Source organism: Ranitomeya imitator, chromosome 1 (genome assembly GCF_032444005.1).
Source record: "Ranitomeya imitator isolate aRanImi1 chromosome 1, aRanImi1.pri, whole genome shotgun sequence".
Classification (NCBI taxonomy): Eukaryota; Metazoa; Chordata; class Amphibia; order Anura; family Dendrobatidae; genus Ranitomeya; species Ranitomeya imitator.
This window is the reverse complement of record NC_091282.1, coordinates 399,805,285-399,819,841: the sequence shown is the minus strand read 5'-3', so window position 1 is coordinate 399,819,841 and position 14,557 is coordinate 399,805,285. Positions and strand designations below refer to the sequence as shown.

Genomic DNA, 14,557 nt, shown 5'->3' with positions numbered 1-14,557 from the left:
TAAGGAAACCTCTTAACTCCAACATGGAAGTAGAGCTAAGCCCACCGGCATCAGGGGCTTATCTACCCATTCTGGTATACTGTAGATAAGCCCCCGATGTATCCTCAAAGATGATTAAAAGAGGTTAGATTATACTCACCCAGGGTCGGTACCGGTCCAATGAGCGTGGCGGTCTGGTACAGCCCCTCCCATCTTGTTATGATGACGTCCTCATGTATTCACACTGCGGCTTATCTCCCTGGTGAGGGCACAGCAACGTACTGCAGTAATGCAACGTACTGCACTCAACAGGGCAGACAAAGTACGCCTGCGCTGGAGCCGCAGTGTGAATACAAGAGGACGTCATCACAACAAGATGGGAGACGCTGGACCGGACAGCAACGCCCATCGGTCCGTTACCGCCCCTGTGTCAGTATAATCTAACCTCTTTTGATCATCTTTGAGGAAACATCGAGGGCTTATCTACAGTTCCCATTTTGGGGGTGACAGGTTCCCTTTTAGATTACTTATCATTTGGATATAGTATGTAATAACACTATTCTATTCATTGTAGGTTCGCGATATACCTTGTATATGGGATGTCGCTGATGTGTCCTACAAGGACAAATATTTCCGAGACCATTGCTGGACCAAGATTGTGAGGGACCTCTATCCGGAGTGGGATTCCCTGTCCATTGCAAACCAATTGGAAGTTGGTAATTATATTGTTACTGATTATTAGAGTTTATGATAAATTTACTTTAACAATATACTGTATATATATATATATTTTTTTTTTCTTAGAAAAAAAATGTCAAGCAGAGATGGAGATCAGTTCGGGACCGGTTCAACAAATTCATAAATACATGTGACCGGAGTGGATCTTCACCAAGTCGAATAACCTTTCCTTTTTACGATGAGCTGCAGTTCCTGCTCACAAGCCGGACTTTGCGGAGGTAGGTTATAAACCACTAATATATATGTAGCCTCATCAATGTTGCCATGTGGTGTAGCACAGTTGACTGCGTATTGAACGCTGTGTCCTGCCTCTGCGTTCAATACACAGCATCCAGATGTTATACCATAGTGAAGAGAGCATTTTCCAAAATCCTGTCTGCGCTATGATTCCAAAGATGGAGTTGTGAGAGGTATGGCACTACACCGTGTCTATTTATCTTGTGTTGGCACTTTGACTGCGCAAGATAACTAGCACATTGTTTGGATAGCATGTGGTGATAACGCATGTGTTAAATCAAAACATGCATTATCAGCACACATGCAAAAAAATGAACAGCGTTTTGGAGTAAGCGGCCTTTATGCTGTTCCTAAAATGTTGCTCCTCCGCAGCGGTCATGATTAATAATTTTTTTTCTTTTCTCACACAGGACTGAGGGAAACCTTTCCACCCCGCCTCCTGTGGATGACCACTCCGAAGATGGAGCAGGCACTGATGGAGCAGGCACTTCCTTGGGAGCGGGAGGGACAATTTCTCCATCTCTTACCACAGCTTCTGCTGGTGCCGCATGTCCAGCAGCTGCTGCAGGCACAGCAACTGCAGCAGCTGTTGGATCATCTGGTACGGCAGAAGCCGTGGTAACAGAGAAGAGAGCTCCCTATCCGGTGGCAGGAGAGTCCATAAAAAAAAAAAAAAAAGAATGAGGATAAAACTGAGAAGATCGCAAGTGACACACTCGATTTACGAAAACAATCCTCAAGTGAGGACCAGTGTGATTTTTTTGCGTTGACCATTGCCCAAAAGGCACGCTCACTGCCACCGGATAGGCAGTCTCTCTTCATGTCTCTGTGCCAAACATTCCTCACCGCTCTGGAGGACCCTTCTCCAATTCAGTCATATGAGGATGTATTGACGGGGGTTTTCGGACTCTTTCGCCCACGACCGAAACCCAGTGAACCGCACTCTAACATAGTAACATAGTAACATAGTTAGTAAGGCCGAAAAAAGACATTTGTCCATCAAGTTCAGCCTATATTCCATCATAATAAATCCCCAGATCTACGTCCTTCTACAGAACCTAATTGTATGATACAATATTGTTCTGCTCCAGGAAGACATCCAGGCCTCTCTTGAACCCCTCGACTGAGTTCGCCATCACCACCTCCTCAGGCGAGCAATTCCAGATTCTCACTGCCCTAACAGTAAAGAATCCTCTTCTATGTTGGTGGAAAAACCTTCTCTCCTCCAGACGCAAAGAATGCCCCCTTGTGCCCGTCACCTTCCTTGGTATAAACAGATCCTCAGCGAGATATTTGTATTGTCCCCTTATATACTTATACATGGTTATAGAGCGTCTTCCTACACCCAACCGGCACTGAATTTTTCGGGAGGAGGAAAGACAAGACTGGGAACATCTGCAAGTCAAAATTTCATCACTGACTCAAGTAGCTCCTATGGGTATTCCCAGGAATACACTTACTTGCATTAAGATGCAATTGTTTGTGAAAAAGAGAATCAGCTGTGGAGGATATCCACTAATAAAACATAACTTTTAATATTAAATGCTAAAAAATGCACATCCAACAGGACACAAACAATAACAATACATATAAAGTGCTCAGGTGAACCAGTGCTCAATAAAAAATGGTTAGATCTCACCCAAGCTGCCGGACACTGTATACTTCCGTACGACACGGTAAAGATCCGATTAGATGAGAAGAGGCAGGGCTAAAATAATATATCTACCCTGTAGCCCCTATGTAACTCCTGTCCTAACAAGGACAGGCCCCAAATAGAAAGCAAGATATGTTATGATCCATTTGGATCCGATTGGAAACTAGCCACAGCTATGTTTTATGTAGCCATCTAGATAACTATACAGTGGGTGTCATTCTAACTTTAGGTACTGACACTGCTATATCTAGTATGAGCTTTTGTTCTTTTTTCATTTGTCTTTGTGCATCCAATTTTATTCACACTTCACATGAAATGTTATATGGTATACCATCTTTACCCTTTGACGTTAGTCTCTAACCCTCCCCCTTGTTTGGGTTTCTTAATTATGTGTGTACTCTATATATATAGATATGGGTACCTGACAAAGGTTTATATGTGGATATCATGAGCCTACTCGGGTATTGTGACATATTCTGGAACGCCCCCCCTTCTTAAACTTACGAGGGCCGGTGCCTCATCATTATTTACGAGGAATACGGCTTGCGTTTCATTTTTGAAACGCATTCACCATGACAACATGTGGGTACGGGACGGGATGTTACGTGTACAAGATGACGTCGCAACTTCTGTTTTTAGCACCTACTACGCTGGAGGAGTTGGCTTGCGTTCCACTTTTGAAGTGTACTTATGTGGGACAGGATGTGACGCGTATAAGATGGCGTCGCTACTTCCAGCTTTAGCACTTACTATGCCGGAGTAGTTGGCTTGCGTTCCACTTCTGAAACGAACCTATGCGGGACAGGATGTGACGCATGCAAGATGGCGTCGCAACTTCCGGTGTTAGCGCCTGCTATGCTGAGGGAGTTGGCTTGCGTTCCACTTCTGAAACGCACTCACCCTGACAGCATGCGGGCACCGGACAGGTTGTGACGCACACAAGTTGGCGCCGCAACTTCCAATGTTCGCGGCTACCACGCGCTACTGTTTATAATTGGGTACCCGTGTAGACATATATGGTGAGTGCGGATGTCACATGGCTGTATATCTTAGTGGGCTTAGATCGATACTAATCATGCCTCATTTGTGGACACCGGATAAGTGCATTGCGCACATGAGGTAGCGTCTATACCTTTGATATATGTGCCTACCATGTGGTACTATTCACAATTTTATAACCATGCGGTTACGTGTGGCTATTTATGATGATGCTTTATTCATAATTTTGGGGACATATGGGTGCTAATTATACCCCCTATGAATGTCCCGGTGCGATATGTATATGTCTGTAACATACAGTGTGTTTCTACATCTATGACACACGGGTCATTAGGTATTTTGGTTCGCTCCGGGTTTTCTTCAAATCTTTACACATCATTAATTAGGGGGAGGGGCTTTGGGTATATAGAGAGGCTATACTGAGATGGGTTACACTCTACCAGAGACTGTGGACACAGACGGTCGCTTCCAGCGTGGGATGCCTAGCCACTGCAGGCCCCACACTTTAAACGGACTTACATCTCTGTGCCCGTTGGCACTTCCTTCAATATGACTCCCCTGATGATTCTCCGTGACCGGAGTTGAAACGCGTAGGGAGGAAGATACTACATCTCTAGAGGCTTTTGGGACTTTGCCTTTATACACACTGGGTGGGCTGGTCCCTTAGAGCGAGGTCTATTTGGGGCCTGTCCTTGTTAGGACAGGAGTTACATAGGGGCTACAGGGTAGATATATTATTTTAGCCCTGCCTCTTCTCATCTAATCGGATCTTTACCGTGTCGTACGGAAGTATACAGTGTCCGGCAGCTTGGGTGAGATCTAACCATTTTTTATTGAGCACTGGTTCACCTGAGCACTTTATATGTCTTGTTATTGTTTGTGTCCTGTTGGATGTGCATTTTTTAGCATTTAATATTAAAAGTTATGTTTTATTAGTGGATATCCTCCACAGCTGATTCTGTTCTTGAGCCAGAGGGTATATGTATGGTGTGATTTTTGCACACCATTGCTTTTCTTGTTTGTGAAAAAGTTATATTTTCAAATGGGCAAGTTGCGGCCAAATTCAGTTTTTCAAATTGAAAAAAAACTTACAACTGTTTGTAAAAATTTAGTTGCTTGTTAAATAAATTACTGTTGATCAAATGTCATCTCTGATTTTTATATACTTTACGTACTTAGCGGACAGGGCCTCTATGTTGTACGGTGTCATGGCTATATGGGCGCTGGACTATGGGATGGACATAGTGTGATGGCTGTATGGGCACTGGACAATGGGATGGAGAAGAATCATTAGTTAAAAATTTTATATATACAATACTTATTCGATCAAAAAATAACCAAATTAAAGTAAGAATTTTTTTTATTAACCATAAATAAAAATTACAAATTATTTTGTTCCCCAAAAAAATACAATAAACAAAATTGAATATCGATGTTGAATTTGATTAATAGGGATCTTGACATCTTCTATCTTTTGGTATAGATCTTCCCATCTTGGTCAGTCAATGTTCTTCCATCCTTCTCTGCTGCTCAGGCTGCCCAACACCAGCACAGTAGTATTGCCAGTGCACGGCACCTTCTGGACTCATGAAGTAGTCAGTGAAGGATTCTCTCACACGCACACCCGAGTTGGACGGCCTTCCCAGACCCACGTTGACCACTGGATTAAATACTGGCTGCTGGTACTCCACATCTACGTCAGTGTTGTACTCACGAGCATAGTTGTGGAGTACACAGCAAGCCTTAATCACAGTGTCAACGGTGTCTGTGTCCAACTGGATGTGTGTGTGAAAGATCCTCCACTGACTAGTCATGATCCCAAAGGTGCATTCCACATATCTGCGTGCACGACTCAGCCGATAATTAAAAATCCTTCGCCGGGCATTCAGTCCCCTTCGTGGGTATGGGCGCAGCAGGGTTGTCGTTAAGGGAAACGCCTCATCCGATACCATCACAAAGGGTACTGGATGTGTGGAACCCGGCAAAGGTCTTGGGGCTGGGAGCGTTCCGCCATCTTGAAGAATTTGCATCCCAATCTGTGACGTTCGCAACACCCGAGAATCCCCAGTACTACCATAGGCACCAACGTCAATGGCAACAAATTTGTAATGTGCATCAGCCACCACCATCAGGACCACTGAAAAATACTTCTTATAATTAAAGAAGCATGATCCTGATCGTGGGGGCTGCTGAACCCTTACATATTTACCATCGGCTGCACCTATGCAGTTTGGGAAATTGGCCACAGACTGAAAGCCTGCTGCAACCTGCAGCCAAGTCTCCTCGGTTGGGGAAGGCATCACTATAGGCTGCAACTTCTGCCAGATGACGGTACATGTGCACCTCACAATGTTAGAGATGGTGGATTTACCAACCCTAAATTGGAGGTGCAGGGATGTATAGCTCTCTCCTGTGGCCAAAAATCTGCAAAGAAACAAAAATGAATATTAGAAATGTCACACAAAAATACAATAAAATATGTCAGCAGTTATGGGTGCTATAATATGTGTCCAGCCCCTTTCATGTTTTATCTAAAGTATTCTATAATGCTGCCCTTAGTAACACGGCACAACACAAAGGGTATCAATAAATAAACCACCAGTCACATCAGAAGTGACTTGCAGGTCCGTGTCCAGCCACTCCAATGTTTAGCCAACGACGCCGCCCTCCTGCTTGCTTCAATGCACTAATCCGGCCTGTTGAGGGAAGAAGTAAGTCCTGCAGTGAGCAAAGGCAAGAAAAGGAGAGAGGCCCAGCGCATGCACATCTGCGCACTTTGCTCTATCCTCATCAGGACCAGAAAGTACGTCTGCGCAGAAGAGTGGTATCGCAAGAAGGGAGGCGCACGAACTGGACACAGCAAGATGAGATAACATTACAAAACACACACACGGGTATGATGTACTGTATCTCCACTGACCCAGGGCCCTAATTATAGAATTCTGTAGATAAGGCATAAAATACAGTGGGCACATCTGGTAGCACACAAAAATGTTTACAGTTTCCTGGCGTGTTATAAACATGATATTTCCGGTACCATAACATGCAGTAACAGAGATATCCATGTCCATTGTGTGTGTGTGGCCCATGTGCTGAATCCTTCCCACAAGGATGGCTAGCAGGGATAAAAGCAATGCAGTAACCGCAGTTAGGGGCGACAGGTGATGAAGACAAATCCCACTCTTCCCTGATGGCGCAGAAATCTTGCAGAGCAAGGAAGAATGATGACAACATCTTCATCACCTGCCGCCAGAGAACAGCGCTTCCTGTAGCACTTCACCTGTGCGATGCGTGTCACACAGAGGACATCAATGTGTGTTCTCCATGTGCACGTGTGCGGGACACGTTGTTGAACATGCAAATGAGAAAAAAGGGCATGCCAGCATGTTTTACCCGCAGTCATACAGCAGACATAAACACACTGACGTGTGCATAGATGACTGTGTCTAGGGTACCGTCAAACATAACGATATAATTAACGATATCGTTGCTTTTTGTGACGTAGCAACGATATCGTTAACAAAATCCTTATGCGTGACAGCGACCATTTTACCATTGTATAATTAAAAAAAAAAACCATACTTACGTTCCTCAGCGTCAGCTTCCCTGCGTCCCCCAGTGTCAGCGCCGGCCGCCCGTAAAGCAGAGCACAGCGGTGACATCACCGCTCTGCTTTCCGGCCAGCGCACTTGCTGCAGGGAAGCTGACGCTGCGGGACGCGACAGGAATGTAAGTATGTTTTAATTTTTTTTTTTAAATTATACAATGGTAACCAGGGTAAACATCGGGTTACTAAGCGCAGCCCTGCGCTTAGTAACCCGATGTTTACCCTGGTTACCAGGGGACCTCGCATAGTTGGTCGCTGGAGAGCTGTCTGTGTGACAGCTCTCCAACGACCACACAGCGACGCTGCAGCGATCGGGATCGTTGTCTAGATCGCTGCAGCGTCGCTAAATGTGATGGTACCTTTATTAGTTTGTCAGTGTCTCCGGGACATGTGAAAACTTTCATCACACATACCGGACACACTGACATGTGAAAGAGCCCTAATAACATTCAACCCAAAAATGATTTACTTACCGCAAGGTGATGAGCAGCCTTTCCTCAGCAGAGATGGCCTTCCTCATAAAAGTGTCTTGCAGTGTGAGATGGGGGGAAACTATTGCCAGAAGTCGGTCGAACGCCAGGATTGGCAGACGGCAAAATGAAACGAACTTTTCCGGGTATCTGAAAATGCAAAAAGAAAAAAAAATGGTTACATAACATATCATAACATTTGTGGAAAAACATTACTTTGTATTTTCATGAATTTCTACTTACTTCCGCAAATCATTGTAAAGCACATAAAAGTGGCCTTTTTGTGTATGTTCTGCGACAAGCGGGTGCACCCACAGTCTTTTCCGTAACCGTCTTCTCTCCTGCTGCTGCCTCTAAAATAAAAAAAAATACATATTTTTTACAACACAACACTGTGAAAAATAAGAAAAATCAATAAAAAAAGATGTCGGTAAAGCGCTGTAGAATATGTTTAGCATTAAAAAAAAAAAATGCACTTCAGCTTACCTGCTGTCTATGAATATTCAAGATTTGCAGCAGCAACCCCAGCATAAGTATCCGGTGTGGCCTGCGGACCTGTATCTGCGGCATGTTTTGGTTACTTCCACTCATGTTTGCACAAAATGGAGGATGAAAGAAGAAGGGGTTGGACAAGGAAATTACATCATTTTTTTTTTTTGTAACTGAAGTTTGTCAAGTTTCCAGAGCTTTATTTAGGTCAAAAACGCAGACAATCTGCATAAAAAAACGCACTGAAAACCGCACTGAAAAACGCACCAAAAACGCACCAAAAACGCACCAAAAACACACCTGTGTTTTCTGCCAAGAGCTGCGGATTTAGTGCAGAAAAAAAAGCTGGAAAATCTGCAATGTGTGAACATAGCCTTAAAGTGGTGTATTCACAACATGCGGGTTAGTCATCTAGGCAGCCACCTTCCCCATTACCAGCGTTAGATGGAGACCTGCTTCCAAGATAGGTGCTGGTCATACAGATGGATATGCCATAAATATCAGAGATGTTGTTTTCATTACAGACCATGGAAACAAAACCCACAGACAGTGGGAGAGCTCATAATACCTTGCATGTCAATGGCATCATGTGCGTTCACTTCTGCGGTGTAATGACTGGAACTAAAAGAGGAAACTGGTGCCACTATTTATCTTAAAGAAGAAATTTCTTCTTTAATCATCTAACCTATTTACAAATTATTTCCCAAAGTCAGAAACATTCTTTTTACAGCATATACTAAGAACATATCTTTAAAAATCCTATACTACGGTTTCCCACATTCAGCCTGGACATTGTAAAGTACTAGAAAGTAATACATGCTATTCTTTCTAAACAATTTCAAGAATTGCTCAATTAAATTTATAAAATCAGTAAATCTCGCTGAAGGCAAATTATAAGAAAAACACTAAATGAAAAGGTATTTATAGAATAAGACCAAATAGAACAACCTTGACATGGCTAAAATCCAATGCAGCCAGCTGCTGCCTATTAAAGAATTATTCCCCCAAAATCCAATTTATCACCTATACATAGCATAGTGGATAACTTACCGAGTCCGACTGCTGAGACCCCAGCGATTCTGAGATCTGAGCTTTATAACCTCAAGAACATAGCTCTGCAGCTACATCCTTTATTGAGTGGAAGTGTGCATGCATGGCCTCCCCTCCATTCATAGTCTATGGATAACTTTTTTTTTTTTTTTAGGAATAACCCTTTTTTGATTATTAGACACATGATTTTGAAAAACAAATAGTTCATCTACATAACTGTTTGGCCAACTGTAATGACTAGAGATGAGCTTATTAACATAGTAACATAGTCAGCAAGGCCGAAAAAAGACATTTGTCCATCCAGTTCATCCTATATTCCGTCAGAATAAATTCCCAGAAGACATCCAGGCCTCTCCTGAACCCCTCACTGCCCTAAAAGTAAAGAATCATCTTCTATGTTGGTGGAAAAACCTTCTCTCCTCCAGACGCAGAGAATGCCCCCTTGTGACTGTCACCTTCCTTGGTATAAACAGATCCTCAGAGATATTTGTTTTGTCCCCTTATATACTTATACATGGTTATTAGATCGCCCCTCAGTCGTCTTTTTTTCTAGACTAAATAAGCCTAATTTTGCTAATCTCTTTGGGTATTGTAGTTCCCCCATCCCCTTTATTAATTTTGTTGCCCTCCAATTAGTATTGCCCTCCTAGTATTGATTTGTGCTATACTGAATTTGAGTCAAATTTCCTGAAATACACAGTTCCACAAATTTGCCGATCACAAGAGCTTTTCCATAATGCCCTGCAGCAAACTGATCACACAGTGTAGCACAGGATGGCTGTGGGGCTGGAGAGACCCAATGCCTGCAGTCTGATAGTGAAGCGCAGTCAGGTGACTTAGTGGAGGAAGTCACCATGACCCATAGTACATAAGGTACCTGAAGTTCTCAGTACTCATGGTAAGAAAATTCATGAGGGACCTAAAAGAACTCAGCGTGTCCAAGCTGGCATCCCACCCATGAGATACACACAGAATGATTTCAAACTGTAGTGCAAGAGACACAGGAATGGGCATGAAAACTGTGCATCTGGCCAAACTCTAAAGAACATTAAGGGGCACAAAGACTCTTTTTGCCCAAGAACTGGTGCACTTAAACAAGTGAGAAATGTAGAGAGATGAACAAGAGAGACTGTGGAACTTTAAGTGAACAATGCCATCTTTTGGACAAAACTGAAAGTGAAAGTAAAAAAGAATTGTAGTAGGAACCAAGAAAGAAGTACATGGTCCCCAGCAGAATAGTTTAGAGAATGACACCAGATCAGGTGGCACCTTTGTTGCAGTGACTAAATATAAAAGGCCTGACTAGGCTGAGAAGAGGTAGTTGGCACAAAGGGAAGTGACAGTTGGTCCTGCGGCTGCTCTAGCAGCCATTACATTTTGGCCACAGCCGTGTGTACGAGCAAGGTCCAGACTAAGACAAGGATGGTCAAGCACCAAAGACCCAAATGACACCAGTCAAGGCTCCAGACCCAGATAACGCCAGTCAACAGTCAAGGACCAGCCCCCATCGATATGGACCAAGGAGGCACTCGTTTGCAGTCGACTAAGGAAGAAGCCCTGAGGATACCCGGCCAGAGACCCAAGCTTGGGCCAGATAATGGGTGTGGGCAAGGGGGAGACTGCAGATAAGACAAGGTCAGACTAACGCTAAAGCTGCACAGTAAGCATTATTATATTTTTTCAGAGCTCAGAAAAGTGCAAGGGTGCCCTAGACACTGTTCCCGCTAAATACGGCGTTTGCTCTCTTCCTGGTTATACCAAGTAATAATATTGAGGCAAGCATATTATATCTCTCAACAAGATCATGTAGTGAATATATATATAAAAGCGATCCTAAATATGCAAAAGGACATATATACTAGGGACCAGCTGATAACTATATATAACCAAACCAAAGAAAGAACAATCAGCCAAAAAATTCCCATAAAATAGAATTTATTAAATACAATATAAAAGTCATGAAAACAGAATATAACAGTGCAAACAAGGGAATAGACGCACAGCACAAATGGCCATAGCACATACCCGGGTACAGACCATGCAGATCTTACAAATCAGCCCGCCACATATGCACCACCAGGAACTATAATGGTAGAAAGACCCAAAGCTACTTATAAATATATATGGACAATGCCCATAGCATGGGACGTATCAGTAAATCAGTACATACCCGGTGTATGCAAACAGCAGCCGGGACCTGCGGCTGGACCCGACCCCTACGTGCGTTTCAGAGCGCCAGCTCCTTCATCAGGGGGTAAGTGTAGGCAGCACAAGATCCCATTAAATACTAAACCGTGATTAAAAGGGCTCACCCATCCAGCACACCTGTGACAGGACGCCATACACACGCGCAAGCTCCGCAATGGCCGCCGACACCGGAAACACCTGGGGCCCCATGTGATCCGGCGTCAGACAGACAAGGAAGCAGAGCGGCGCATAGCTGACCAGCGCATGCGCACTAGACAAAGGATCCATCTCGGCCATTACTGAATAGGGCAAGCAGCCGCAATTATATACAAGAGATACTGGCAAGAATCATATAGAATGAAGGACTATCATATGTATAAATGCATCCATATAGAAAGTAAGATATGCAAATTAAGCATGTAATACTTATAGAGTTATAATGGTACACAATATAAATATACTAAATTATGCAAAATATCACACAATAATACAAAAATCACTACTACGTACATCTGGGTATATTCAATATGTAATCCTCATAAAGGAGCATGCCATGGGAAAACCCATAACATACCCCAAACCACCGTATTAAATAATACGCCGCATATACATAAAAACAGCACAACATATAAATGAAGTGATGTTTCTTGTCATCTTGATACGTAGATATATCCTTCTCAAATACAGGTGGATACACACATATATCTTCTTCTGTTAGTACTTATATCGATTCCAAAATATGATCTTCATATATCTTCAGCCAATATGGTATGCAAATTACATTGCAAGCTACAGAATAGACCGAAATAGCCCTAAAGACAAATAGATAAAAGTAAAAACAAAGACACGACAACCACACAATATATATAACAAAAAATAATAAAAATAAAAATTAAAAAATAAGCCAGACCAGAAGGTACCAGCATCCTCAATGGTGCGCAGACGTCGTGCGGATCACAAAAATGGGGCGAATGAAATATTCTCATTCAACCCATCAGGGTGGATCGTACGTAAGGTCCATATCCACCTTGTCTCCATTTGAGCAAGGCGTTTGGACAAAGAGCCTCCCCTGATGTTAATATTCAAAAGGTCAATACCCCTAACCCTCAGTAGCGCTGAGTCACAGGAGTGGAATTCCTTAAAATGCTTTGGTATTGTTTTTAGCATTGTGGTATCAATACATTCAGCAGCCGCCTGTATTCCCAGGACGTGCTCTCTTACTCAAACTTTCAATTGCCTTGTTGTTAGGCCGATGTATATCAAGCCACAAGGGCAAGTGGCATAGTACTTTATATAACATATCTGGAAACGCATGATATGCGTTTCCTGATTTCAAAGTTTTTAGTGCCAGCGGAGTTCGAAAAAGAAGAGCAACGTTCGATGTTTGGGCAGGCGACGCATTTGCCACATGGTATACATCCACCCCTTGAGACAGCCCCACTGAGAAATGTAGGCACCGACTGACCAGTATAGTGGCTACGAGTAAGTTGATCCCTTAGGTTCCTAGGCCGACGAAATGTAATAAGGGGGTGAGCAGGTAGAAATTTCTTTAATATGGGGTCAGCCTGCAAAATAGGCCAGGCCTTTTCCATTGCCAACCGCATACTCCTGTGTTGGGGATGGTAAGATGTAATAAATCTTGCCTGGTTATTTGAATTAGACCTCACCCCAGTGTTCCTGTACAAAAGATTATCACGGTCAGAGTGTTTAGCTCGATGATATGCTTTCTTAAAATTTCTTCTGCTATACCCCCTTGCCACAAAACGTGACGTAAGTTCTCTAGCTCTCACCTCAAAATCATGCTCATCTGAGCAAATACGCCGTAGGTGCAGGAACTGGCCCACTGGGATAGCCCTGATCATATGGGAAGGATGGCACGACGAGGCGTGCAGGAGGGTATTCGTGGCGGTAGGTTTGCGGAAAATATCCGTCTGAATACAACCTCCCGCACCCCTACGAATCGTGACATCTAAGAAGTCAACCCTCTCACTATCCCACACCGGGGTAAGACGTATGTTGAGGTCGTTGCTGTTCAAGAGGGAGACAAACCGCTCAAGGTCGACGGAGGTGCCCTGCCAGATAAAGAAGATATCGTCGATATAGCGTGTCCATAATAGGACACGATCCATCGACCCCTGTTTATCAGACAGGAAAAGGTCCCTCTCCCACATACCCAGGAACAGATTAGCATAGGAGGGCGCAAAGGCCGCTCCCATGGCTGTACCCTGGATCTGTAGGTAGAAGGAACCTTTAAACACAAAAAAATTGTGTGTCAAAGTGAACTCCAATAGCTCCAGGATGAGATCCCTCAAAGATGAAGAAAGAGTAGATGTTCTTAAGAAAAATTCCACGGCTCTCAGGCCGTCATGGTGTCTAATATTAGTGTAGAGGGATTCAACATCAACTGAAGCTAAAAGAGTATCACTATCCAAACACAGTCCATCGACCTTGCGCAATAGATCCCCAGTATCCTTGAGAAAGGAAGGCAAAACGGAAACTAGTGGCTGTAGATAGTAATCGATCCATCCGTTAACGTGCTCGAGGAAGTTCCCCCGCCCAGATACGATCGGCCTGCCGGGCGGCTCACGAGCATTCTTGTGTATTTTTGGCAAAAGATAGAGTGTAGAAATCGTAGGTTCTTTAACTAGAAGAGCTGAAGCCAGGTCACTGGTGACAACCCCGTTGTCGAGTGCCCTTTTAATGATGGTTTCTAATTTAGAGGCAAATGCAGAGAGGGGGTTATAAGTCAATTTCTTATAACAAGTGTTATTATTAAGTTGTTTAAACGCCTCCCTCTCATACATTTGCTTTGGCCAGACAACGACGTTGCCACCCTTGTCAGCCGGCTTCAGCTCCACATCAGGTAATTCCTTAAAATAACGTAATCGGGTTCTTTCTTCCCTAGTAAGATTATCGATGGAAGAAAATTTAGGAATACCAAGAAATGCATCAGAGACCACCCGAACAAACAGATCGATACTGGGACAAGTATGAAAAGGGGGGAACCTCATCGAGCGCGGGCGGATGGATGGAGGGATCTTACCTCCTTCATTGTTATGTTCCTCAGCCAATTTCTCCAGAGTCCTTATTGTTTCTTGTTCCTCCTCTGTTGGAAAAAGTTTATAAAATTCATCATTATAGAAATGT

The 14,557-nt window shown here is 43.5% G+C and overlaps 2 long non-coding RNA genes across 2 annotated transcripts; one reads left to right on the top strand and one right to left on the bottom strand.

Annotated features, from left to right (window-relative positions):
- Positions 1-473: 473 nt before the first annotated feature.
- On the top strand, positions 474-1,479 carry LOC138657830 (uncharacterized). The gene is made up of 3 exons (XR_011317209.1): positions 474-695; positions 784-935; positions 1,365-1,479. It is a non-coding gene; the product is annotated as an uncharacterized lncRNA (long non-coding RNA).
- A 4,354-nt stretch (positions 1,480-5,833) lies between these two features.
- LOC138657829 (uncharacterized) lies at positions 5,834-7,967 on the bottom strand. The gene is made up of 3 exons (XR_011317208.1): positions 7,928-7,967; positions 7,688-7,834; positions 5,834-6,031 (listed from the first exon to the last, which is right to left on the bottom strand). It is a non-coding gene; the product is annotated as an uncharacterized lncRNA (long non-coding RNA).
- Positions 7,968-14,557: the final 6,590 nt, after the last annotated feature.